Source organism: Lacerta agilis, chromosome 9 (genome assembly GCF_009819535.1).
Source record: "Lacerta agilis isolate rLacAgi1 chromosome 9, rLacAgi1.pri, whole genome shotgun sequence".
Taxonomy (NCBI): Eukaryota; Metazoa; Chordata; class Lepidosauria; order Squamata; family Lacertidae; genus Lacerta; species Lacerta agilis.
In genome coordinates this window covers 60,510,923-60,535,025 of record NC_046320.1, presented here as the reverse complement: position 1 = coordinate 60,535,025, position 24,103 = coordinate 60,510,923, and the positions used below count along the sequence as shown (strand labels likewise).

Here is a 24,103-nt window from a genome sequence, read left to right as displayed (position 1 = left end):
TATATATATATATTTAAAAGAAATCTCATACATTGATCTTATGTATGTGGTACATTAATACAAGACATTTTATCAATCCTCTGCTGGATTAGACCTAGTTGTTTATGACTGAGATACAGGTCTGTAAATAAGCACCTTTAGCGGATTCAGAGGAAATCTTTATGCACTTTAATTGCACAGACAGGTTCAAATCCCCGGAAGGCCAAGAGGGAAATCAATGGGTAATTTTAATGCAAAATCAATTGGGATTATCTTTACCAAATGTGCTGATGCAGCTCCTTAAAGCAGCAGCTCCTTTTGGAGAAGACGTGATGGGCTGGTACCCTAATGAATTGCATTTCTGCTGGGGGGGGGGGGTTTCCTCCCCTTCCCAAAATATACATAGATAGTATTCCCTAAGGTGAATTAAGTCTACTAGGCATTCCTATTGCTACGCTGGCAATTATGAAAATGAATCTTTAAAGAAGCATTTAAGTTCAGGACACGATTGGGGGCACTTGAAGTTCTATACATATATTAGATGTCCAGTTCATCTCAGTTATTATATTTTGCTGAGTGTGCAAGCTTTGAGGGGAAGCTCCCTCCTAAGGGAAAAAGCAGGGTACATGCATACATGCATTTAATATAATCTAGTTTGGCCCCAACATGTCTTGTTTCTGATGCTGGCCCATCCCATTTTATTACCAGGGACTGATAATTCAAGTTGTTCTCCTTCCCCAGCATTCACTTATTAACATGGAACACAAACCAATCTTCACTGTAATGCATTTGAGCTGTGCAAAGAACACATTCCTTTACTTCAGAAAAACAAAAAGGGATGTGTGTGTATGTGACTGTTTTGACTTGTGTTGATAATATTGCTATAGTTACCATGAAGGGAGGTATAAAATCAACCACAAAAATGCTCTTAAAATATAGTGCTTTTTTCGAAATTCAAGCTTGAATACATAAAAGAACAGGCCTTTGAACTCATACAAGGCTTACACAGAGGGAGAGCATGTTCTTCACACTGCACTGGTATCTAAAGTGGTGCTCCTCATGTATATAATCAGATATTCCTGCCTTTGTTTTGTTAAGTGAACCAAAATCTGGGCAAACGCAAAAGGAAAAGGAAATGGGTGTTGTGACCAGTTTTCAGATTTGGGCAAGGCTTTCTAACGCCACCCCCATTTGTACAGTGGAACCTTTACTTACAGACGTAATCAGTTCCAGAGGTCCGTCCATAAGTCGATCTGGGTCGCTGGTAGAAGCGCCGTTGTGCGCAGGCACATTCAGAGGCAGTGAGCCACTTCAGCGCGTGCGTGAATTGCGGCAAACCTGGTATTTACTTCTGGGTTTGCCGTGGTCGCAACTTGGATCGGGCCCAAGTAGAGGTTTTTACTGTATATCTGTTCAATATAAATCAAGAAAAGGCCTAGCCTGAAGAGGCCAAAAGAGGCGGTTCAGATAAAACAAACTAGATCTAGCAAAATAAAAAAAATCCTTCCAGTAGCACCTTAGAGACTGCACACGAAAGCTCATACCAAGAACAAACTTAGTTGGTCTCTAAGGTGCTACTGGAAGGATTTTTTTTATTTTGTTTTGACTATGGCAGACCAACACGGCTACCTACCTGTAACTAGATCTAGCAATTTTTTGTTTTTACTGAGCTAGGGAAAAGCACTGTGCCTGCACACTCTCTCCATGCCCCTCCCCTCTTCATTTTTCAAGTGTGCCCTAATTCAGTGCTTTCTGCTGTTTCAATAAACCACAGTTGCCCTATTAGGTCCAAACCATGAAACTATGGTTTAAGTGATCCCCGCAAACCAATATATCAAACCAATTTAATCCTAAATTGATACCCAGGTTTGCAAGGATCACTGATACTAGTTTCCTGACATCACAGAAAGCTGTGATTTATCAAAACCAGGAAATATTGAATGAAGAAATGTAAAAAGACAAAGGAAGGAGAAGAGGGAGTGACTGGGCACACAGCGCATTACTGTTTTCACGAAATATAGTTTATAAGACAAAAATTGTTACATCTGAACCGGTGCAGCAAAAAGGGAGAACTCCAGGCAAGGAAGAGGAAGAAAAGAGGCAGAAAGAAGGAAATTATCAAAAGAAGAAGAGAGGAGAAAGTGCAGCAAATACTGAACTATATTTGAAGCTCTCTGATGAAGTAACTGAGACGTCCGAAAAGTGTTGGATGTGCAGATTTTATTTTACTACTCCTTTGCTTCCTGTTTTTATCCTGCATCTGAAGCAGGTCTGTTTTGCAGGGATTTCTTTTCTTGTGGGGTTTTCTAATAACATAATACAACATATATTAAAACATTTGACAAAGAAAGAGAAAATAAAATAAGAAGGAGTAGGAGGGGAGGTTAAGAAAGGGACACTCGGATTTTTCACGCTTGCAAATTTGCTTTAACGTAAACAAAGTCATATCAGCTTATTTTACAAACTGTCTTTGAATAACATTGCTGAACCGAAATAAACAACGCTCTCTTTTAAAACCTGTTCTCCGCTCTCCTCCTTTTGGTCTGCAGCTAAGCACACTCTCAGAAGCTTTCCCTGAATTTATGAATTCAGGAGTTGTTTGTTTCCCTTTCCCAAAGGAAGAACAGGAGCTGTATGTCAAGTGGTCCTTTTCAGGTGTGCAAGAACTAGAGTTTACATGCGGCAGGTGACATTTAAGTGCTATATCACACATTGTGCCGAGAAGCTTTGGCAATGTTAGCAGCCCATCGCTCTCACAGAAGCTCTATGTATCTTTCCCTGAGGTCATCTCCTATTCATAATCCACCTTTTTATCCTGTAGGATATTCAAGGCCCCTTATGAAAGGAACTCGGGAAAGTGCACACCATACACTTAAAACAACCCCCCCCCCCCACAAAGGATGCTGGGGGCTGCAGTTTATCCCTCACGGAGATGCATTTGACCACGCCATTATCCAAGCACAGTTACAGAACAGTCCTTCCATGTGATCTATTCTAAACCATTCTGGAATGTGAAATTAAGTACGATGCTGGTTTTCCAATTAGCTCCCATTGAATGGCCTCTGGTAGACATGACTTCCATCAATGCATGCCTTCCATGGACTGGCATGGAAATTGAATCCAACATCTCTTGCACCCAAAATGAAAATGCACCCACTGTTGCACTAGATGATCTCCAAGGCATTTATATTTATCGTTGTTCCTTTTAGCAATTTGATATATGCATATATTTTATGTATGTTACTGCATTCATAAATGAAATTACTATTGCCACCCACACCTAAAATTTGCTTGCTCCAATACAAAACACATTTTGTTGGATTTTGTAGAGGGATCAGCATGGTTAAGCCCCGGAGGAGCTCTGCACAAATGGTTTATTGATTAGAATTGGGTGCTACTTTCATGAGCGAGAGAGAGCTCCTGTCACAGTGGGAAAAGGGATGGGGGTCATCTAAGGAGAGGGTTAAGCAACTACTTTCAGCTACCTGTCAAAGATCAACAAAGACAGAATGCTACAAGTGTCACTGAACATATAATCTGTCATTCTTCGAACACACATGGTGGTATTCAGCTTTTGCTCAGACTCGTTCAAATTAATAAACCTGATTTAGTCATGTTCATGGGTTTACACTGAGTGATACTTAGTTGAATATCACACAAAGTACTTACTGATTTGAAATTACAAAAATTAATATAAGATCGCTATTATTATTATTATTATTATTATTATTATTATTATTATTATTATTAGATTGCTAGCATTCACATGAGAATATCAAATTTTGGACATTACTTGTCAAAAAAATGCACAAAGCCCAATGCTAAATTTTTGGTAATATCTTAATATCTTTCAGGTTATTACAGTGAATGCTTCAAGTTCATTCACACATGAATGATAAGAATCCCAGAGGAACTTTGTGAATTCCTCCGCCCCATGGATATACCTAGGAGAGTGCTTCTTTATCCAGGCATGAGCAAGTGAATGAATGTTGCCAATCTCATTTAAGTACCTGAGGCTGCAGTGCTAAACACACTTACCTGGGAATAAGTTCCCTGGAATACAGGGAGGGTTGCATTGTGATTGTCAACATTCACGGATATATGAATTTTGGGTAACTCACAAAATGCACCTAGGATTGTTAGGATTTGTGCATCCAAGCTGCAGTGAAGTTTCTAATTGCTTCCTGTCTCCTGCCTCTTCTTCTTTGGCTGATTGACCTTGTCTGTGAGGTCTTCTCGAGGCAATGGCACTGTGACTGTAATGCCTTTGGCTCGTCAGACGTGGGTCGCCAAGGGCACCCATCAAGAGCAGTTAGCTGACCTGCTGCGGAAGCAACAGTGCAAAGCCTGTTCAGAGGCTTAGAATCACATATACAAGTACTCTCTCCTCTTTCCTGCCATTGCAAGTCTGGCATATGACAACCCTGCACCAGCGAATCTTGCAAATCAGCCTGTCAGTGCTGCTGACACATGCAAAAACAATTCCATCCATTGCTGTTTCAAGCATGGCACTCTGCCAGCATATGAAGAAGGCCTGGGACTGTTTTTAGGATTCACAGAAATTCAGTATACAGACGCCGCACAGAACTTGAGTCTTTGCGCGTGTTTTAAACCTCTGCCACTCTGTGATGTGCCCTGGATCTGTGAGAATTCTGTGCACGGGAGACTTAAATTCTTCGCAAAAATGAACAGGTTTGCATCAACTTTCTTTCTTGTGACACCAGCCACAATACCGACTCTTGCCTGCTTACACCAGGGAGCTGAGGAATCATCTGCCACTGATTTCCAGCTCCAAAACAGAAAGCACACCGTTGCCCCAGAGGCACATTTGCACTTAAATGTGGCTGTGCAGATATTCTGATTTTTTTAAAAAAAAGCTCGTTTCCAACAAAGCCAGAGATCAGAAACCTTTTGAAACAAATAGGTCTTCGCCACTCACTGTCAGAAACTAAGCCTGGAGCTTCTCTAGGAAGTGTTATATTACGTAGCCACCGGTGCTGAGAAAGATCTGTTTCATATGCTCATTATTCTTCATATCTCTAAGTGAGGAATGCATAGAAGGGCCTCCTATTGACTAAGGAGGACTATATGGGACACATTAAAAAAGGATATTCAATAGCAGAGCAGGGAAGGATTCCTTCCTGAGACCGCAGAGAGATGCAGCAAAAGTAGACAGGACTGGGTTTAATGCAATAGTGGTCTTCCTCCATCTAAGGTAGTGTCATATCACAGCTACTATGCGAAGTGTGAAGAGCTGAGAATAAAAAGGCCTGTCTCTTTAAAAATTCAGTGTACCTTGCACAATGGCCTAGATTAACTATTTCAAAATTCCTACTCTGCTGCCAGGGCTAGTGTCAGGGGGTAGGCATTGTCGACTGCGTGCTGAGACCCACACCCTTTTAGGGGCCAACTGCTGTTCCCCAGAGACTCCTAGTCCTGCAGCTGCTGTGCCTTATGGGACCTGCCTGCTCACCTGCCCTCTTCTGAGCATGCAAGCAATGACATGAGGTAGAAAATGGGGGAGGAGCATTCTCCTTGTGTCATGGACTGGCCGGAAGCAGAGGAGTGGTGGGAGGCACAAGCTGGGGAACCCCCAAGGGAAGAAGGCTCAGAGCCAGGGGCTTGGTGGGAGGCCAGAGGAACAAAGGCGAGCAGCCTGGGAGGAGGAGGTGTCAGAAGCTGAAGAGGCAACAGGCTTTAGTGAGCAGGAAGAGTCTGTGTCAGAGAGAAGTCCAGACTCAAAGGCAGAAGCAGGGGAGGAAGGAGGCCAAGAGGCAGAAATGAATCGGGCTGGTGAAGAGGCATGAGTGTCTCCCCCTTCTCCTGCAACAAGCTCCCCTCCCCACTGGGACAAAGACAAGTAAGATGACAAAGACTCAGATTGCTTTGGAGGGAACTGGGTGAGGAGGAGACTTAGAGAGCTGTGGGAAGGCAGGGACCTTCAGTCCCCACAACTGCCTCATAGGGGCAAGATCTACCAGGACGAGTTGCTGTACTCTCTAGGTCTGGCCTCCTGTGCTGACCTTGTTTGCTTGACACTCCACTGACACTGTGATTTATTGCCGACCTGTTGCCGACACCCGCTCCTGACACCTCGTTGGTGAGAATCTTTAGTTCAGTTCTCAACATTTCAACCTCAGTTTGCAAATAGCTTTTTTAAAAAATCCTCAGGAAAATTCATTAGCGTTTTAGGGTGAAAATTTCCTAACATACACATTTTTGTATGCAATTCTGCCTAATATACGCATTTTTGCAAACTGTATTTCCTTTAATACTTATAAGCATAAAGCATTTGGGGTATATTCTTCTCACAAATATATACAGTTTTATGCATACTTTACCCTAGCATGTGCATTTTTGCACACATTCCTTGGCTGGAAGTTAGGAGAAGTGAGAATTTCAAAGGATAGTTGTGTTTCAGTTGGCATATTGTTTCCAAAAGAGTGAATTAGGTAGGTTCACTTTTAAATGAAAAATTAATTTAATTTCTCTCTCCATTCCTTATGAATTTGTACCACCACCACCACCATCATTGCTCCTGGTCAGGGTTCCAGCTAACCAGCCATGCTATTTTCCAGGATACCCTAGAATCATAGAATCTTAGAGTTGGAAGGTACCCAAGGGTCATCTAGTCCAACCCCCTACAATGCAGGAATCTCAGCTAAAGCATCCATTACAGATGGCCATCCAACCTCTGTTAAAAAAACTTTCAAGGAAGGAGATTCCACCACCTCTTGTAGGATTCTGATCCACTGCCGAACAGCTCTTACTGTCAGAAAGTTTTTCCTAATGTTTAGTTGGAATCTCCTTTCTTGAACTTGAAGCCATTGGTTCGAGTCCTACCCTCCAGAGCAGGAGAAAACAAGCTTGCTCCCTCTTCCATGTGACAGCCCTTGAGATATTTGAAGATGGCTATCATATCTCCTCTCAGTCTCCTCTTTTCTAGGCTAAACATACCCAGCCCCTTCAAGCGTTCCTCATAAGGCTTGCTTTCCATAACCTTGATCATCTTGGTCACCCTTCTCTGCACACATTCCAGCTTGTCAACATCCTTCTTAAATTGTGGTGCCCAGAATTGGACACAGTATTCCAAGTGTGGCCTGACCAAGGCAGAATAGAGTTGTACTATTACTTTCCTTCATCTGGATGCTATACTTCTGTTGATGCAGCCTAGAGTAGCATTAGCTTTTTTTGCTGCTGCATCACACTGTTGACTCATGTTAAGCTTGTGGTCCACCAAGACCCCTAGATCCTTTTTGCACGTACTGCTAATCTTCTCACTTGCTTTCCCGTGACCACCAGGCATGCTCAGTCAGCACTTGGCTTTTTTGCCCACCTGACTTTTTTATTCTTAAGAAAAATGGAGCGGGGAGTGCTTCTGGAACCCTTGAGTTCTCCCAAGCCTGTTGACATCTTCCTCTTGTGCCAGTTTTTGCTACATAACAATTGACACTCATAGAACGAGTTCACTATTAGTGTAGGATAGGTAGCTTTCAAAACAAAAAGAAATTTATTGTTTTAGTCAACACATTTGAAGAGCTGGTCACTGAGGGACCAGTTGCGCCCATCCCCGTCCCCCGAAGAATCAACGGTAGCAATCTAAGTGACTTCAAAAGAATGAAGATGGAGGCTTTGGGAAAGAGGCAGAAGGTGCATCTGCCTCTTAAAATGTCTTTTAAGAGCCAGTGTGGTGTAGTGGTTAAGAGCAGTAGACTCGTAATCTGGGGAACCGGGTTCGTGTCTCCACTCCTCCACATGCAGCTGCTGGTTGACCTTGGGCTAGTCACACTTCTCTGAAGTCTCTCAGCCCCACTCACCTCACAGAGTGTTTGTTGTTGGGGAGGAAGGGAAAGGAGAATGTGAGCCGCTTTGAGACTCCTTCGGGTAGTGATAAAGCGGAATATCAAATCCAAACTCCTCCTCCTCTTCTTCTTCTTCTGCTTTTCAATGCTCTCTCTTTAATAGCAACTAAGGGTCCTCTCACACAGGACAGCAATAACAGATGGCTTCACGAAGCAAAATAGGGGCTCAGCTACAGTCCTAATAAATTACACAGAAAGAAGTTGGCGGGCTGCTAATATTCTGTCTCTGTTGAGCGAGCCAAACAGCAAGACTGTAAACTATCTCCCAGACATCCTTAAGTATAGATTAGAATGTGTGGCTTTTCACTGCGTTCAGTCAGCGAAGACTGGACAGGCTAAGCAGAGGTTGTAGCCCCCAATGCTACATTTGTGAAAGCATCAAAAAAAAAAAAAATTACCACAGCCCCCACCCTAAAACAGGCCAAGGATGAAGATCTGTTCTAAGGCACTATCCTGCTTTTAACAACCCGAATTAATAAATAATGACTTCCTACATTTCTTGGCTCTCTCTGAGGTAAAAGTAAACACAACTGTTATTAAAAATAGTACTTCTTTTCTTCCTGTGTTGCCAGAAAAAATGGAACTATTTTTAAAACTGTCTGTCCCACATTTCATGAAGACTTACAGCCGTGTTCAAAACCCAGATTCAGATGTGTTTTTAAGCCAGTTTGTGGCATGGACTTCCATTAGGGAAAAAAAGCATATTCCCCTTGCCCTCCCCACCTACATCCATTGTTTGAGGCAGGATACTTCTGAATACTGTGGGATAACCCACCTCATATAACCAACATGCTGAAGTTTAATTAATGCATGAAGGGGTTAAAACCATAGAGTAAGCTGTCTTGCCAGGCTTAGCTAGGTTACACCCTCTCACATTGAGAGGAAGGTAATTAAGCATATTGTTACCCTTCAGCCTACCGGAGAAGATCAGGGTGTAAAGAGGTCTGAGCTGGTTGCTTGAGGCTTAGCCTGCATGGCTCTGACAAGCCATTCTTGTGTTCCTACACCAATAACTTAGGAACTTTCACCACTGTAATGAAGCCATTTTTTTTTTGCCTGTGTTTTCTGACTGATATATGGGAAAGCACATGAACCTGACCTTTGGAGAGTTTGTAAGTAAACCATTTTAAACTTACCAAATGTGAGGTCTTTTGTATGCTAAGGCAAGAGGGAAGTTTTGGAACTCACAAGGGCATATTTTTAAGGGTCTAACAGCTTATATTTCCACACATAACTTTGCTGCATGTTTTGTGATTTTAAATATCTGCTGGGGTTCACCACCAAAGTCCACTCAAGTTTTTGATGTTAGTATATATTCAGTACTGTTTAGATGTTGCTATTTGCTGCTCAGAAATATATATTGCATTTGGTTTCAGTTTTGGACAGCTGCTTCTAATGTTTGATTTCATTTTCAATATTTAATAGCTGAACATGGATATCTGATGCCCAATGATATTTTGTTTTTGTCGATTAAGTGGTGCATAAATCCTATTTTAAAGAAATAATTGCTTCACAGATGGAATGCACAATCTGGCCACTATGCAACAGAGAATAAAGCCCATTTATTTGAAGAGATTTGAAGTGTTCCTAACTCTATCTCGGATTGCAAAGAAGATTTCAAACAGAGTTGCCGGTATATCTTTATAATTTGGATACTTGTTTTTGATCACTTTCCAAATTATTTTAAATTTGCTGCTCCAGATAATAACGGAGTTAATCCACATGTTTATTCCAGCTAAATTCAATAGGACAAAGACTGTAATCCTACATATTCAGAGGTAGCCATAGCAGAACACTGTCTGTTGCCCTACTTCCAAGTAAACGCGCAGAAGTTTGCGCTGAAACTAGCTTAAATGCAAGTAGTCTGGCATTTCATTTCTGAACCGTGGCTGTGTTTTAACAGTCATCTTGTGCAGACACTGGAATGGAATCCAGCTCCCATTCCCATTGATTTGTTGGCATTGTAAGGCTAACAGGTGCTAAAACTATAAAAACTTTGTGACTCGACTGAGCACATCTGACACCCAAAACAAGCAATTGTCCATCCAATGTGACAGGCTAATGAGTGATTGCCAGGATGATGGGAGAGAATGAAAGAGGCAGATATGAGCTGGATGTTGCTTGTTTTGTTGAGAGTGAACAGGATCTAGACGCCTGCCCCATGAGACGATCTGTTTGCAACCACGCTACTTACAGTTACTCTTCTAAGGTGAAACACATTACGGTATCCCCATTTTACAAACAAACAAAAGCCACTGTGATGCAAGCTAATGAAAATGCTGCTTAGCGCACCAACAAGTAACAGCAGCATTTATTCATGGTAAATGGGGAAAACGTAATGTCATGAACATTTTGCTGTGGAAGCCTGAATACTACACACAAATAATTCTTAGAAAGCTATTAGGACTGTGCTCATATCAGGTATCTTGGATTGTAAGCCATTATTGTAAAACAGGAACCTGCTTGAGTACTTTGGTGGAAAGATGATATAAAAATGTTGCTAGTGAGGGCCAAGTTAGACATGGCACCTTCAATGACCTTTTACCCTCCACAGCAGCGCCTCAGTCCACATTTATGAAGGGCTGTAAACCCATGGTAAATCATCTGCCTTACATCCAGAAGGTGCCAGATTCGATTCCCAGCATCTCCAGATGGAGCTCAGAATCACGGTATCATAGAATTGTAGACTTGGAAGGGAACAAGAGGCTCATGTGATCCAACCCTTTGCAATGCAAGAATCCTTTGCCCAATGTGGGGCTCAAACCCATGACCCTGAAGATTAAGAGTCCCATGCTCTACCGATTAAGCCAGGGGTAGGCAACCTAAGGCCCGGGGGCCGGATGCGGCCCAATTGCCTTCTCAATCCGGCCCACGGATGGTCCGGGAATCAGCGTGTTTTTACATGAGTAGAATGTGTCCTTTTATTTGAAATGCATCTCTGGGATTTGTGGGGCATAGGAATTCGTTCATCCCCCCCCCAAAAAAAATATAGTCTGGCCCACCACATGGTCTGAGGGACGGTGGACCGGCCCAAGGCTGAAAAAAGGTTGCTGACCCCTGGATTAATTTATCTGGGAATGTCCTTTGTCTTAAACTCTGGACAGTCAATGTAGGCGATACTGAGCTAGATGGATCAATGGTCTGACTCAAAATAAAACTTCTGCTTCCTATTTGGCCCACTCTGCCTTAAATTTACTTTTAAAGAGCCATTTAAACAATTGATAACTGCAAGGAAAGTTGCCTTGTCTTGTTTTGCCATAAGTAATTCCTCTACCCACTGTTCAAGATGTAGTAGTGTTTTTACATGAGTTGAATGTGTCCTTTTATTTAAAATGGCAAACATAGGGGGGAATATGAGCATGCCCACGCTGTGAACTTGATGATTTCAAAACTACCGGTACTTAACCTTCATGATTCCCAAGTAAAGAACCTTGGGATTTATCGCTGAAGACAGGAATGAGAGACTGGTGGCCTTGAACTCCCATCATCCCATTGGCCATTCTGTTGGAAACTGGAGTCCAGCATTGGAGGACCACAGGTTGCCCCTACCTTGTTTGAGGGTTGGGACTGTAGAGTGGTGAAGCACTTGTTTTGCATGCAGAAGGTCTCGAGTTCAATCCCTGCCATGTCTAGCTAGAAGAATGAGGTAGCCAGCAATGGGAAAGAAGAGGAGGAGGAGGAGGAGTTTGGATTTGATATCCCGCTTTATCACTACCCGAAGAAGTCTCAAAGCAGCTAACATTCTCCTTTCCCTTCCTCCCCCATTCCCACCACCCTCTGAGTAATACCCCTCCCCACTCCCACACTATATTTAAGGATCTGGTGACTTCTGTTTCAGTGTATCTGAAGAAGTGTGCATGCACATGAAAGCTCATACCAAGAACAAACTTAGTTGGTCTCTAAGGTGCTACTGGAAAGAAATTTTTATTTTGTTTCCCCCACAACAAACACTCTGTGAGGTGAGTGGGGCAGAGAGACTTCAGAGAAGTGTGACTAGCCCAAGGTCACCCAGCAGCTGCATGTGGAGGAGCGGAGACGCGAACCCAGTTCACCAGATTACGAGTCTACCACTCTTAACCACTACACCACACTGGCTCTGTTGCTGCCCATAAGTGTAGACATTACTGGGCTGGATGGACAAATAGTCTATTTCTCTACTTAAGAAGCACATTCCTATGTTCTGTGAAATAACTCAGGGCCCCAATAAATTATTCCCATGACCTTCAAGCGATGTATGATTCCCAAGGTCCTTTGGCAGTGGGGTGGGATGGGAAAATCATTCAACTTAATCCAACTTGAAACTAGTTTATTATTATTATTATTATTATTATTATTATTAGTGAAGATGGGTCAAAATATGAAAAGATGCTCTCAGGGTATGTTTTTTTTGGGGGGAGGGGGGACGATGAGTTTTAGGTTGCAGTCAGTTCACTTCTTTTTGTGTTAGTCTCCAGTCCATTTCCTCCCTGCACATCTCTGCTTATCCATTTCCATTTACAGATTAGCTTTCAGCCATGGTCTGAATGGCACTTTTTAGTCTCTCTTGTTGCTCTCTGATAGTTAACTAGCTGCCTGGTCACATGGCATTCAGCCCAAGGGTAACTTCGGCAAGTACTTGAATAATAATAATAATAATAAAACCTCTTAGCTATTTTTAGTTCCTACACAATAAGCCACTTGATTTTGCAGCCTGCGGGAATGAACCGGAGTGGGTGGGAGAGAACTCCTGTACTGAAACTGTAACAGAGGGTCTTTTCAAAGAGATCAGTAAGTTAAGGGCAAACAATGTACATAAGTAAAACATATTGACTGCAGAGAATTAATACTAGGTGTTGTTAATGTATGGGGGGGGGTTATTACATTTCTCTGCAGCACTTTTTGTGCACTGTTTTCCTTCTTTAAATCTTACCTTGCTTTGTATATAAATGCACAGAAACACACACACACGTTTTTATTGCTCTTTTCTCTAAAGTTGCACTCTTTGAGTCGGTTGGGACACAACCCACTGCTTTGCTTTCCCATGCAACCCCCCCATTGAAATCAGCTGACCCTGTATCCTGTGTCTGAGGAGGAGGAGAAAAAGTAGGAGTTAAGTTTAGCACGCCCCGTCACTCGCAGCTACCATCTGATTAAGACTTTCAGGGTTTCATTCCACAAATTCCTTTTGCAACCATCAGCTATTAAAGCTTGAAAAAAGGAGAGAGGGAGAGAGAGAGAGGGAGAGAAAGCTTCCTTCCAACGTCCTCCTTTGGAATCCTTCTGCAGGAACTGAGTCAAAACATCAAACAAGTTTAAAGTCACTATGTGCGTGTCCAAAATATGTTTTTCACGAAATGGTAGACTTTTTTATTTTTTTTATTTTTAAAAAAAAACAAAAAACAGCTGTATATGGGCATCTTTCATCTGATCTTTCTTTAATAGCCGAAGTGCTTTCTCCCACATTTCTCTCTCCATTACAACAAGCATTACCAACTTCCATCAAAATTGAATGGCTCTGGCCACACAGTACTTGATGGCAAATTCTGTAGTGTAAAAGTATTTTTGTTTCCCCCCCCCCGTCCCCTATTTTGTTTATGACTGGAGTCGGGAGAGGGTTCTTGTGTCTGCAGGCTGGCTCGGAGTCAGTGCCCCTTTTGGATTCTCTGATTCATTGCTCTCCTGACCTCCCGTTTGTCTCAAGCTGTGATTTATATAGCTCGGCGCTGCTTTCAAAGCCGAGCCTTTCCAAAGGCGTTTAGGGCGGGGGGTCCCTTCCCCTCTTTGGGCTCCCACTGTTCACCTTGCAACTGCCCTTGCCTTCCTTCCCCACCTGACATTCAACAGTTCTGTGTGTGTGTGTGTGTGTGTGTGTTGCCAGTGCCACACCGGTGTTTAGTGAGAGAGAAGTTGTTGCCATTCCTGTGCGATGGAGTCATGGGAGAAATTGCAGCGAGCGCACAGATAGTGGGAGTGCAAGAGGCAATGCTGGCTGAGCTGGGAAGCGGCTCGTAGTAGCAGCAGCAGCAGCAGCTTGGGCTGGCAGCGCTGGAGGTGTCCGCATTTGTAGCTGGCTCTTGTTTCCCTGGGAATACTTGCTTGAGGAAGGTGAGAGTTCAGTCTTGCTTTTCATTTCTTGCATGTTTCCAGATCCAGCTGCTTGGGGTGGGGGAGTGGGGGAGATGCTTGTTGTCTCAGCTCTAGCAACATCTCATATATTCCAAAGCCTGCCAAAGTCTAGAAGACTTGTGTGTGTGGGTTTACTCGGAAATCTGTATGTGCCCTAATCCTTCCTAACACACGAGATTCGATGCTGAGGATTGGGAGCGTCAAAGTGGTGAGGTGATGGGGTTTTGCTTCTTTGATTTGTTTTCAAGTGGTGGTGTTTTCCTATGAAGCTAATTATATTTTTCAACAACTCTCTTTGCATATTCAAAACCTAGCAGATGCACTGCTCACCTGTGATTTTATCCCGGTGTTTGTTTGGAGGGTGTGTTGTGTTTAGGATTGTGCAATGTTTTATTGTTGATCCAAACTTTAGAGGGAAAGTTTGTGGGATTCGCAACCCCTTTTTACTGCATTCAGGGTTTATTATTGCCGTTTTACAATAGTAAAATGGAACTCTGTAAACTAGCAGTAACTTTGACACACACAGGTGAAGAATGCTTGGGTAGCCCCAATAACAATTACCTTTTGTTTGAGACAATGTACCTGTGTACACATAGCCACTTGCTGCAGTGTTATATGCCGGCATGAGACAAAAGTGAGCTGATAAATCTCCACTTACATGTACGTTACCTTTAAGGCTGGTATGGCATATGCAAACTCTCCGTTTTGAAATTATGGCACAAAGACCTGACTAACAGCACTTGAGACGTGTGTGAAATAAGATTCTAGCAAAGGTGATGCGGCCTGGAACTCCCTACTGTATGTGCCTACCCATACCTTGAAACCTGCTTGAAATCCAAACTTTTGTAACTGGAATAAATCATGCAACTTTAGGAAAATAGCACCCAGCTTTATTGCAACGTAATTTTATTTCTCTTGCTGCTTTGGAATCTCCTTCTCCCAAAATAGGGATTCCCCCCCCCAAGTGATATTATTCATGGCATAAGTGAGGATGATGTAGCCTCAAACATCAGCAGATGCGCTCAACAGGTGTACCGTATAAAGGCACAGAGACGAAGCACTGGGCAGTATGAAAGGAAACTTATCTTTATGATGAAGACCTCTGACCACCATCAGATCCCACATTCAGATAGCAACAACTCTCCACACATCTTCATGAGCCCTCCCTCCCTGCAACCACAAGGGCTACTGATCTGCCCTTACATTTTAAACTAGCATAAATACTTGGAAGCGAGATAGGGAAGGGATTTGCACAGAGAGAGTTTGCATATCACAAGACCTCTTAGTGCAGAGTGCATCTTGGTGTGCTCGCTCCACTCTAGTATTTTCCCTAAGTGTGGTGCTTTACCTGTTCTCATTGGAACAAATGGAGAAGTGCATTCAGGAACACCACTGACACGTGAGCTAAACCTACCCACTAAATCTTGGCTGCACTAGAAGCATGGCAGAATATTGCGAGACTGTCAAGGAACAATCGACTATTACACAGACACACACAAAATATACATTCACACACAGGTTATGTAGATGACTGAATATTGCCAGACTGGGTATATTCCAAAGCTGATTGGTCCCAGCCTTCCTGACGACTCCTGCAAAAGGAATCGGAAATAGACTGCAAGCATGGTGGTTAACAGTTGATTTGTTTGCCATTTGACTATGCATCTCGTGATGTCAGGCACTTAGGGTACGTATAATTTGAAACCGCAAAATGAATACGGTAATTAAGATAACCATCCTAGGGGCATCCCAGGTGCCTGAGATGTTTCTAGCTACAATTGCAGGTGTTGTGGAGCATGGCTGGAATGGCATCATCGCTACTATCCTATTTTCTTAACTCTGAGAGTCATGGTAAACGAAACCTGACTTTCTCTTGTTCTGTTGCGGTGTGCGAATTAGCAGACAGGAGATCCCTTAATGCAGGTGTAGGGAATCTTCAACCCTCCAGATGTTGTTGAAGTTCAACTCCCATCAGCCCCAGTAAACCCTAGCCAATGACCAGGGGTGATGGGAGTTGTGCAAACATCTGGAGGGCCAAATGTCCTTTACACCTGCCTTAATGTAATTCACAAATCCCACTCCTCCTTGCCTTGGCCAAATCATTCTGCCCCAAAGCCTTCTACAAACAGTGGCTAAGGTGGCTGACATGAAAGATATGTGGATGCCCTCATCCCACTGTGTTGTAATTTAAGCCTGAGTTTTCCTGAAGTAAGTATATATGATGCCTTGTCCCTATGCAAAGGGGGAGCTGATTTGCGACCCTAGACCATAATTTTAGAGTTGCTGTGCTTAAGATACCCTTTCTCTGTTTGAGCTGGCTGTCTTAGACCTCACCAGGAAAAGCCTTTTGTCTAGGCCCAGTCCTCAAGGAATCCTGGGCCGGCTCCCGTTATGTCTCCCCATGACTTGAGCCAGCTGACTCAAACAGTTGCAAAATAGACAGACTTGGATATATGTGAGGTGTTGCTGCAGTTCATTTATTGTCCTGGAGCCCACCACTAAAGCAATAATACATGCCCACTTTTTTGCAAATCATGCGAGTGCTTGAGAAGGGATTACTGTTATATATCCACACTGCACAAACATCACCAAAACACTTCAGGAAAATAAAACCCAAGTAACAAGCTGAGAAGGTTAATTAGAATTGCTACGGCCCAAATGTCCCATCGCATTATGCATTGCCTAGTTACTGTAAATGTTTTCTGCCTTATTTATGTGTGTGAATGATGCTTAGTCCTTAGTTTAAGAGTTATTAACCTCAAAGGGCACGTTTGTCCACTTTCCACTAATAAGAGCTGTTGCAGCTCTGCTGCCTGTGTCTTTGTTTGGAAAGCAAGAAAGGCTATTCTGCCATTTGTCACAGTTCTGCTCTGGCTTTGTGCAGCCTTGTTATGTTGAATGAATTCAGAGCATCCGCAGAGGGTGACTTTGGATTGCTCACCCTTTTTCGCAGTGTGGAAAGTCGGCTCAACCTTTCGAATGCAAAATAAAGTAGCAGTCCTCAACTGACAGCCAACAAGTGAGTTTTCATCAAAAGGATTTGGTCACGGACCAGTCTATCTGGTGCTAAGGGAAAAAGTAAACTTTGCAGCGAAATGTACCGCAGCATAAAAGCTTCATTAGATGAGTCCTTTTGGCATATTTGCGCACCAGTGGTTTCTGGTGCGGCTGTTTCAAACTGTGAAGCCGCGGGGGCAGGGCAAATATTGTTCCCCTTGAGCGGGAATGATTGTGAAGAAAGCCAGCGCTATACCTTTCTCGGGCACAGTCTCTGCTAACTTCCTTGACCGCACAATGACACACTTTGGTCATGGGAGAGAAGCAACATTGGGCATGACATCTCAGAGCCATATCAGTTAGAGATGTGATTCCCTTAGAATTTTTTCTCAGAACAAACCTAGTTGGGATGGCATGAAGGGCACTGTTGCGATAGTACGAAGCGTTGTCTTCTTACACCCAGCGGAAGTTCTGAGTGCCACCAGAATACGCAAAGTAAACATGAGCTGGGAAACGCTGGACAGAGTTGAATAAAAATGTATGGTCAGGAGAGTGAAAAGAGATGGTTCAGAAGAAACACTTTTAGAGCCCTTTGAAATGTGTTGACATGGCTGTCACAGGAGGCTGGAAAGTTAGGAAAGGAACAGACTTCGTTGAGGAGCAGGTGCAAGAAATACCTTTTTTTGCAGTTAAGGAAACTGGCAGTGTTTGTGATTGTGCTACTTCCTCCCTTCTATATTCCCCAGTGACTTGGCCCATGCAGAGCTTGTCTGAGGCCCAGGGTGGGAACCTTGTTAGAATAAAGTTATAAACCCAAACAAAATAATCAGCTGTTTCCTGGGTGTCCGCCCCGCTAACTGGCTTATCCTTCTGAGGCCCAGGGCAAGTGTACTGGACTTCCGCTCCCTTTTGCATGGGCCTGTCAGTGACCATACCTATACGCTCCCTCTGCCCCAGTCCCCACAAAATCTTGGAAGATGGTCTAGAATGCAGAGGTTCTGGATTTGGAGGAGCAGTCTTGGCTATACCGAACATCTAGTACAGCTTTAATCTAGTTATTAAAGTGGGTGGTAGCAGTGGGTCAACTGAGTGTTACTCAGAGCAGACCTATTGGAATTAATGGACTCAACTTAATCATGGCTATTCATTTCAATGGGTCTGTTCTGAGTAGAACATAGTTGAATATTGCTCTGTGGTACAGTGTGGGATTTACATGGAGGAGGTCCCAGGTTGAGTCCCTCACAACCCCAGTGAAACGAATCTCCTGGCAATCAGAGCGGACTAGTGTTTCCTCAACCTGGTGCCCTCTGGATATTGTTGATCTGGAACTCCAGTCAATCCCAGACAGAATAGCCACTGGTTGGGGGTTATGGATTATGTCTAGAGGGCACCAGGTTAGATAGGGGAGGCTAAGTAGACTGACACTGCTCCAGGCAGCTTTATAATGAACCATTGTTCCAGCATTCAGGGCTGCGCTGCTTGTTACATTTCTTATCTCCTTGACTTTGGAATGTCTAGAACACTTTTCTCACCCTTTTCTTTGGAAATCTTCACTGCCCATAGCTTATTCGCAGGCTATGACCCATCTTGGTAACACGAGAAGAAAGTTGTTGCGGTGCAATTTGGTGTACCTGAATGACCTTTCCAGCTGTTCATCATGTTCACAAACCTAACCGAGGGTTGTGGGAGGTTTAGCAAAGACATAGAATCCAAATCTGGCCTCTTGCTGGGGCAATTTTAGTCTTGTAAAATAGATCTTGGGCTAACTCTGCTGCTGCTGCTGCTGCTCAAGTTATTTTTGCTGTCAAGTACTGGAAATAAAAGTCACTTCCCTTTTTCTTTTCCATGTTACGAATGTTGTTTGCATCCTCTAGTGTTCCGGGGGGGGGGGGTTGCAGTATTTGTATCCAACAAGAATTTTTACAGTCAGGTGGACTACTTGATTTTCCCTACTGCCAGCCTTTTTAAAGATACCGTCCTTCTGATACTTGTTAATTACTGCTCGGTGGCAGAGCCATATACTGTGTGTGTGAAAGAAGTTGTAGGTTTGAATGCTTGGTCACTTCTGCAGTTGCATCCCAGAACTGCAGGGCAGGGGTGGGTTCTACCTGAACCTTTAAGAGAGTTAGAAACTGTGGCCAGTGGCTAGTCAGACTTGACCTTAATCAACAATGTGGAGGGTTTTCAGAAATCCAGTATAAAGATATACATGGGTGATTTATATAAATACTACTAGCCTGTTTTATGAAGCTGTTGGAAGGATCGCCGAGATGATTTATGCATTTGATTTGGATGCTTTTAAGGTGCAAGGCCCATTGCTTAATGTATAAAGATGTTCAGTTTAAATGCTCTGTTACCTGTTCAGTATTAGCCACTAGGTGGCAAACCAAACAGAATGGTGCCGCATCGCTTCCAGAGAGTATCCGAAGTCAGGCTTGGATAGTTTCAATGCAGAAGTGAGTTGTTGCTCAAGGGCTCTCTCTGGGTGAAGGTGTTTCTTTGCTGCTTTCTCTTTGAAATTTCGCTAGGGGTTTTGGGTTCTCTTACTGTTCATTTGTTGTACAGTGGTACCTCTGGATATGCACACCTCCGGTTACGTATCCTTCAGGATGCGAACGCGGCAAACCCAGAAGTATTTTTCCAGGTTTCGCTGCACGCTCATGCGCAGAAGCGGTCCCTCCGGTTGTGGAAACCTTGGTATCTGACCGGAGCTCTGGAATGCATCCCATCTGAAACTGGAGAGCCAATGTAGTGTAGTGGTTAAGAGCAGTAGACTTGTAATCTGGGGAACCGGGTTCGCGTCTCCGCTCCTCCACATGCAGCTGCTGGGTGACCTTGGGCTACTCACATTTCTTTGAAGTCTCTCAGCCCCACTCACCTCACAGGGTGTTTGTTGTGGGCGAGGAAGGGAAAGGAGAATGTTAGCCGCTTTGAGACTCCTTTGGGTAGTGATAAAGCAGGATTTCAAATCCAAACTCCTCTTCTTCTTCTTCTTGGTGGTGAGATAAGTTGGGGTGGCCTAGGGTGTGCTTGATTGTCTTTGGTTGGTTGTAGTGAGATTTGTTTTTGTATGTGAGCGGTGTGTGTGTGTGTGTGTGTGTGTTTGTTTGTGTGTGTGTTTCTGAATAAGGTTAGCCAGATTGATTCATATGCTGTCAGCGGATTCCTGTTGTTGACTTGTTGGGCTATGTATGTGATAAAGGGGAGCCACACCCACACATACACTAAGTAGAAGAATAGCAGCATAACCACCTGACCCCACCCCACTCACCATTCCCTTCTCCCCCTGTTCTCTTCCTAACCTAAAACTGTATGTAACACTAATGTCTCACAACAAATGAAACTGATCTGTAGAAAACACAACTTGAAAAAAGAGACAACGCACATATTTTTGTAAACTAAGAAATCTTTAATAAAAAATATATTTTTTAAAGAAAAGAAATTTCACTAGGGGAGTTGTGTCCGCACCAGAACGAACTGGATAGTATTGGAATTGGTTTTGATATGTAGCCATTGTGTCTGACACTTGTGTGAGTGGGTAGTATTCTATTAGCCATGATCACTATCTGAGTTGGTATGTATCTGAGTACCAGTTGGGAAAAGTGTTATACAGGGTAGCCCAAAGGTAGTTGAATCAATGAAATTCATCACAACAGATTATATGGGCACACATAACTAACACACAACAAAGTTAAATTTCGGGCTGGCTATTGGAAAGAATAGTGTGGCGGTTGCAAGGAATAAAAGGATTGTTTTTCTTTACTGATATTGTGAATGATGAGAACTTGGGTCAAGAACAAAGAAAGTAGATTCTGAAGCAGTATACCTACTTTTGTGCCCAAAGTTATCCATCAGCACCAGTGCCAGATTTATGTATAAGCTAAACAAGCTATAGCTTAGGGCCCCCAAAAAATGTAAAGGGGAAAAAACCTGGATGTACTTTGATAAAATACATACTTTGCTATGTGCAAATGGCTTTAGATACCTATTAGGTCCATAAATTACCATATAGCATATATTCAACACAAAAAAACAATTTGTTTTAGCAAAGGACAGCTGGACATATAAAGGGCCCCATTACCTTCAGTAGCTTAAAGGAAAAGGTAAAGGGACCCCTGACCGTTAAGTCCAGTTGCGGACGACTCTGGGGTTGCGGCGCTCATCTCGCTTTACTAGCCGAGGCAGCTGGCATTTGTCCACAGACAGCTTCTGGGTCATGTGGCCAACATGACTAAGCCACTTCTGGCGAACCAGAGCAGCGCACGGAAATGTCGTTTACCTTCCTGCCAGAGCGGTACCTATTTATCTACTTGCACTTGACGTGCTTTCGAACTGCTAGGTGGGCAGGAGCAGGGACTGAGCATTGGGAGCTCACCCCGTCGCGGAGGTTCGAACCGCCGACCTTATGATTGGCAAACCCTAGGCTCTGTGATTTAGACCACAGCGCAGCCTAAATCCGGCCCTGATCAGGGCAACCAATGCAGTTCAGGCCCATGACCAGGCATGAACCTAGATGGATATGGGGCAAGATAATCTGTTTCAACCATGAGTACTTGCAGTTGGTGCACCGTAACCCTCACAAACCAATGTGTCCAAGGGTGGGCAACTCCAGGAAGAACCGAGGAAAGACCCCCAACCTGAAATGCGGGAGAACTGTTTCCAGTGACAGCACTGTTGGGTGTGGTATTTAAGGCAACTCCCTGTGCTCCTGCCCAGGACTGGTTAAGTATACTCTTTGTCATTTGGTTTAGAAAGAGGTGATGCTCTAGATTCAATGCTCTAGATTCAATTCCTAATAGGGGTCCCTGTTCTTCAGTCCATGTCTTGCTATCACATGTCAAGGCTTTATACACAAACTCTGTGGCTGTTAGGTAGGTTACGGACAATGCAGTTAAGCGTTGATGTGTGCAGTAGTGAATATTACTGCACCAGGATGAAAAAGATACAGTTCATTTTGTTTCCATTGATTTCATTCCTCCCATCTCTTGCCACGTTGATCTCTGGGCTGGCATGAAATAAAACAAAAAGATGATTGCTTGTGTTCTGATCTCCCATCAGTCTCTAGAAATAAAAGTACGGGTCATAGACTGGAAGTATTTGACAAAAATGAGATCCAAGATGGAAAGGGCAGCACTAAATATCTCTTAAGTAGACATGAAGTTGACCGCACAGGGATCTGTAGCAAAGACCCATTGAAAAACGGTGATCCGTGAATTTGGTATTTTCTTTCCAAAGCCATTCTTTTACGGAACAGGAAATGAAATGTGACCCCATTCAACAGTCAAGAGTGAAATTAACTGGGTTGTAAAACTGATTCTTCTCCCTACACTACCCATGCTTGTGCCACAAACATCTCTCCTCTTTGGTTTCTGAAAAGTGCTGCTCATAGATCAACAATGGAACATATGCCACACTTGGCTTTTACTGTCATCGAATGTGTCTTGTTGAGTGGCATGATTTGGGGTGAAAGTGAGCAGGGTGCCTCAAAACACCTCTTCTAAACTGTAGCAGCTACTGGGAAAACATTAGCACAAAAGCATAATTGCGTCACACAATTCATGGGCACAAGAAAACAAAGGTGGGTTTGGATGTTTGATTGGTCAGCATCCCACACAGTTGTTGTTGTTGTTGTTTAGTCGTTTAGTCGTGTCCGACTCTTCGTGACCCCATGGACCAGAGCATGCTAGGCACTCCTGTCTTCCACTGCCTCCCGCAGTTTGGTCAAACTCATGTTGGTAGCTTCGAGAACACTGTCCAACCATCTTGTCCTCTGTCGTCCCCTTCTCCTTGTGCCCTCAATCAGCGTCTTTTCCAGGGAATCTTCTCTTCTCTTCTCATGAGGTGGCCAAAGTATTGGAGCCTCAGCTTCAGGATTGGTCCTTCCAGTGAGCACTCAGGGCTGATTTCCTTCAGAATGGATAGGTTTCATCTTCTTGCAGTCCATGGGACTCTCAAGAGTCTCCTCCAGCACCATAATTCAAAAGTGCCAATTCTTCGGCGAACAGCCTTCTCTATGGTTCCAGCTCTCACTTCCATACATCACTACTGGGAAAACCATAGCTTTAAATATACGGACCTTTGTCGGCAAGGTGATGTCTCTGCTTTTTAAGATGCTGTCTAGGTTTGTCATTGCTTTCCTCCCAAGAAGCAGGTGTCTTTTAATTTTGTGACTGTTGTCACCATCTGCAGTGATCATGGAACCCAAGAAAGTAAAATCTCTCACTGCCTCCATTTCTTCCCCTTCTATTTGCCAGGAGGTGATGGGACCAGTGGTCATGATCTTAGGAGTTTTTTTATGTTGAGCTTCAAACCATATTTTGCGCTCTCCTCTTTCACCCTCATTAAAAATTTCTTTAATTCCTCCTCACTTTCTGCCATCAAGGTTGTGTCGTCTGCTTATAATGATTAAAAACATAAGAAAACATTTTATTTTATTTTTAAAAAAACCTTCTCTATACAGGGCTGCCTTTTGGTGTCTCCTAGAGGTAATATAGTTATTTATCTCCTTGGCTCAGGGATTGCGTAACTGCATACCCTCCAACATTTCTCCTATGAAAATAGGGGCGTCCTAAGGAAGATGGGGACATTATGGGATCAGATCAGAAACTGAGATGGGCTTCTGTAAATCTGGAAAATAGGGACATTTGAAGAATCTGGCACCTTTGATGCCTTTTAATGCTGTTTGTCATTGCATTGCATTGCTTTCCCTATATTTTATGGTTGCACGGCCATTTGTCATATATTTATTGTTCACTGCCATGATATAGGAGCCTATGGTAAGCCTGTTGGATGAGGCCAATGGCCCATCTAATCCATCACCCATCACTCACTGTGGGTAGCCAGATGCCTGTGGGCAGCCGGAAAGCAGGACCTGATTGCAACAGCACTCTCTTCCTCTTGTTATTCACAGCAACTCTCATTCGGAGGCATATTGGGGGCAAAACATAGACATCATTGCCAGCAGCCGCCTTTGATAGCCTTATTCTCTTTTGAAGAAGGGTGGTTTACTCTTGATGAATAAAATAGAAAATAAAGTGACAAGGGTTATGGGTTTTTATGCAGCACGAGCACCTTGGATTGCCCTTCTGGGAGCATGTTCTTCCCTTTCCAGTTTTATGTGCTTCTCTTGCATTCCAGTCATTATACTCAGTGCGCTTTTT

At 43.4% G+C, this 24,103-nt stretch overlaps 1 protein-coding gene across 3 annotated transcripts in view; it reads left to right on the top strand.

Moving 5' to 3' along the window:
• The window catches only part of ARHGAP24 (Rho GTPase activating protein 24), a 314,093-nt gene that overhangs the window by 184,841 nt on the left and 105,149 nt on the right, over positions 1-24,103 (top strand). The window contains exon 1 of one of the 3 annotated variants that reach the window (XM_033160679.1): positions 13,672-13,925. The exons of the other annotated variants lie outside the window; for them this stretch is intronic. The gene's annotated coding sequence lies outside the window, so the exon portion shown is untranslated. Of the gene's footprint in view, positions 1-13,671; positions 13,926-24,103 lie in introns of those variants that run through there. 3 annotated transcript variants of the gene reach the window in all.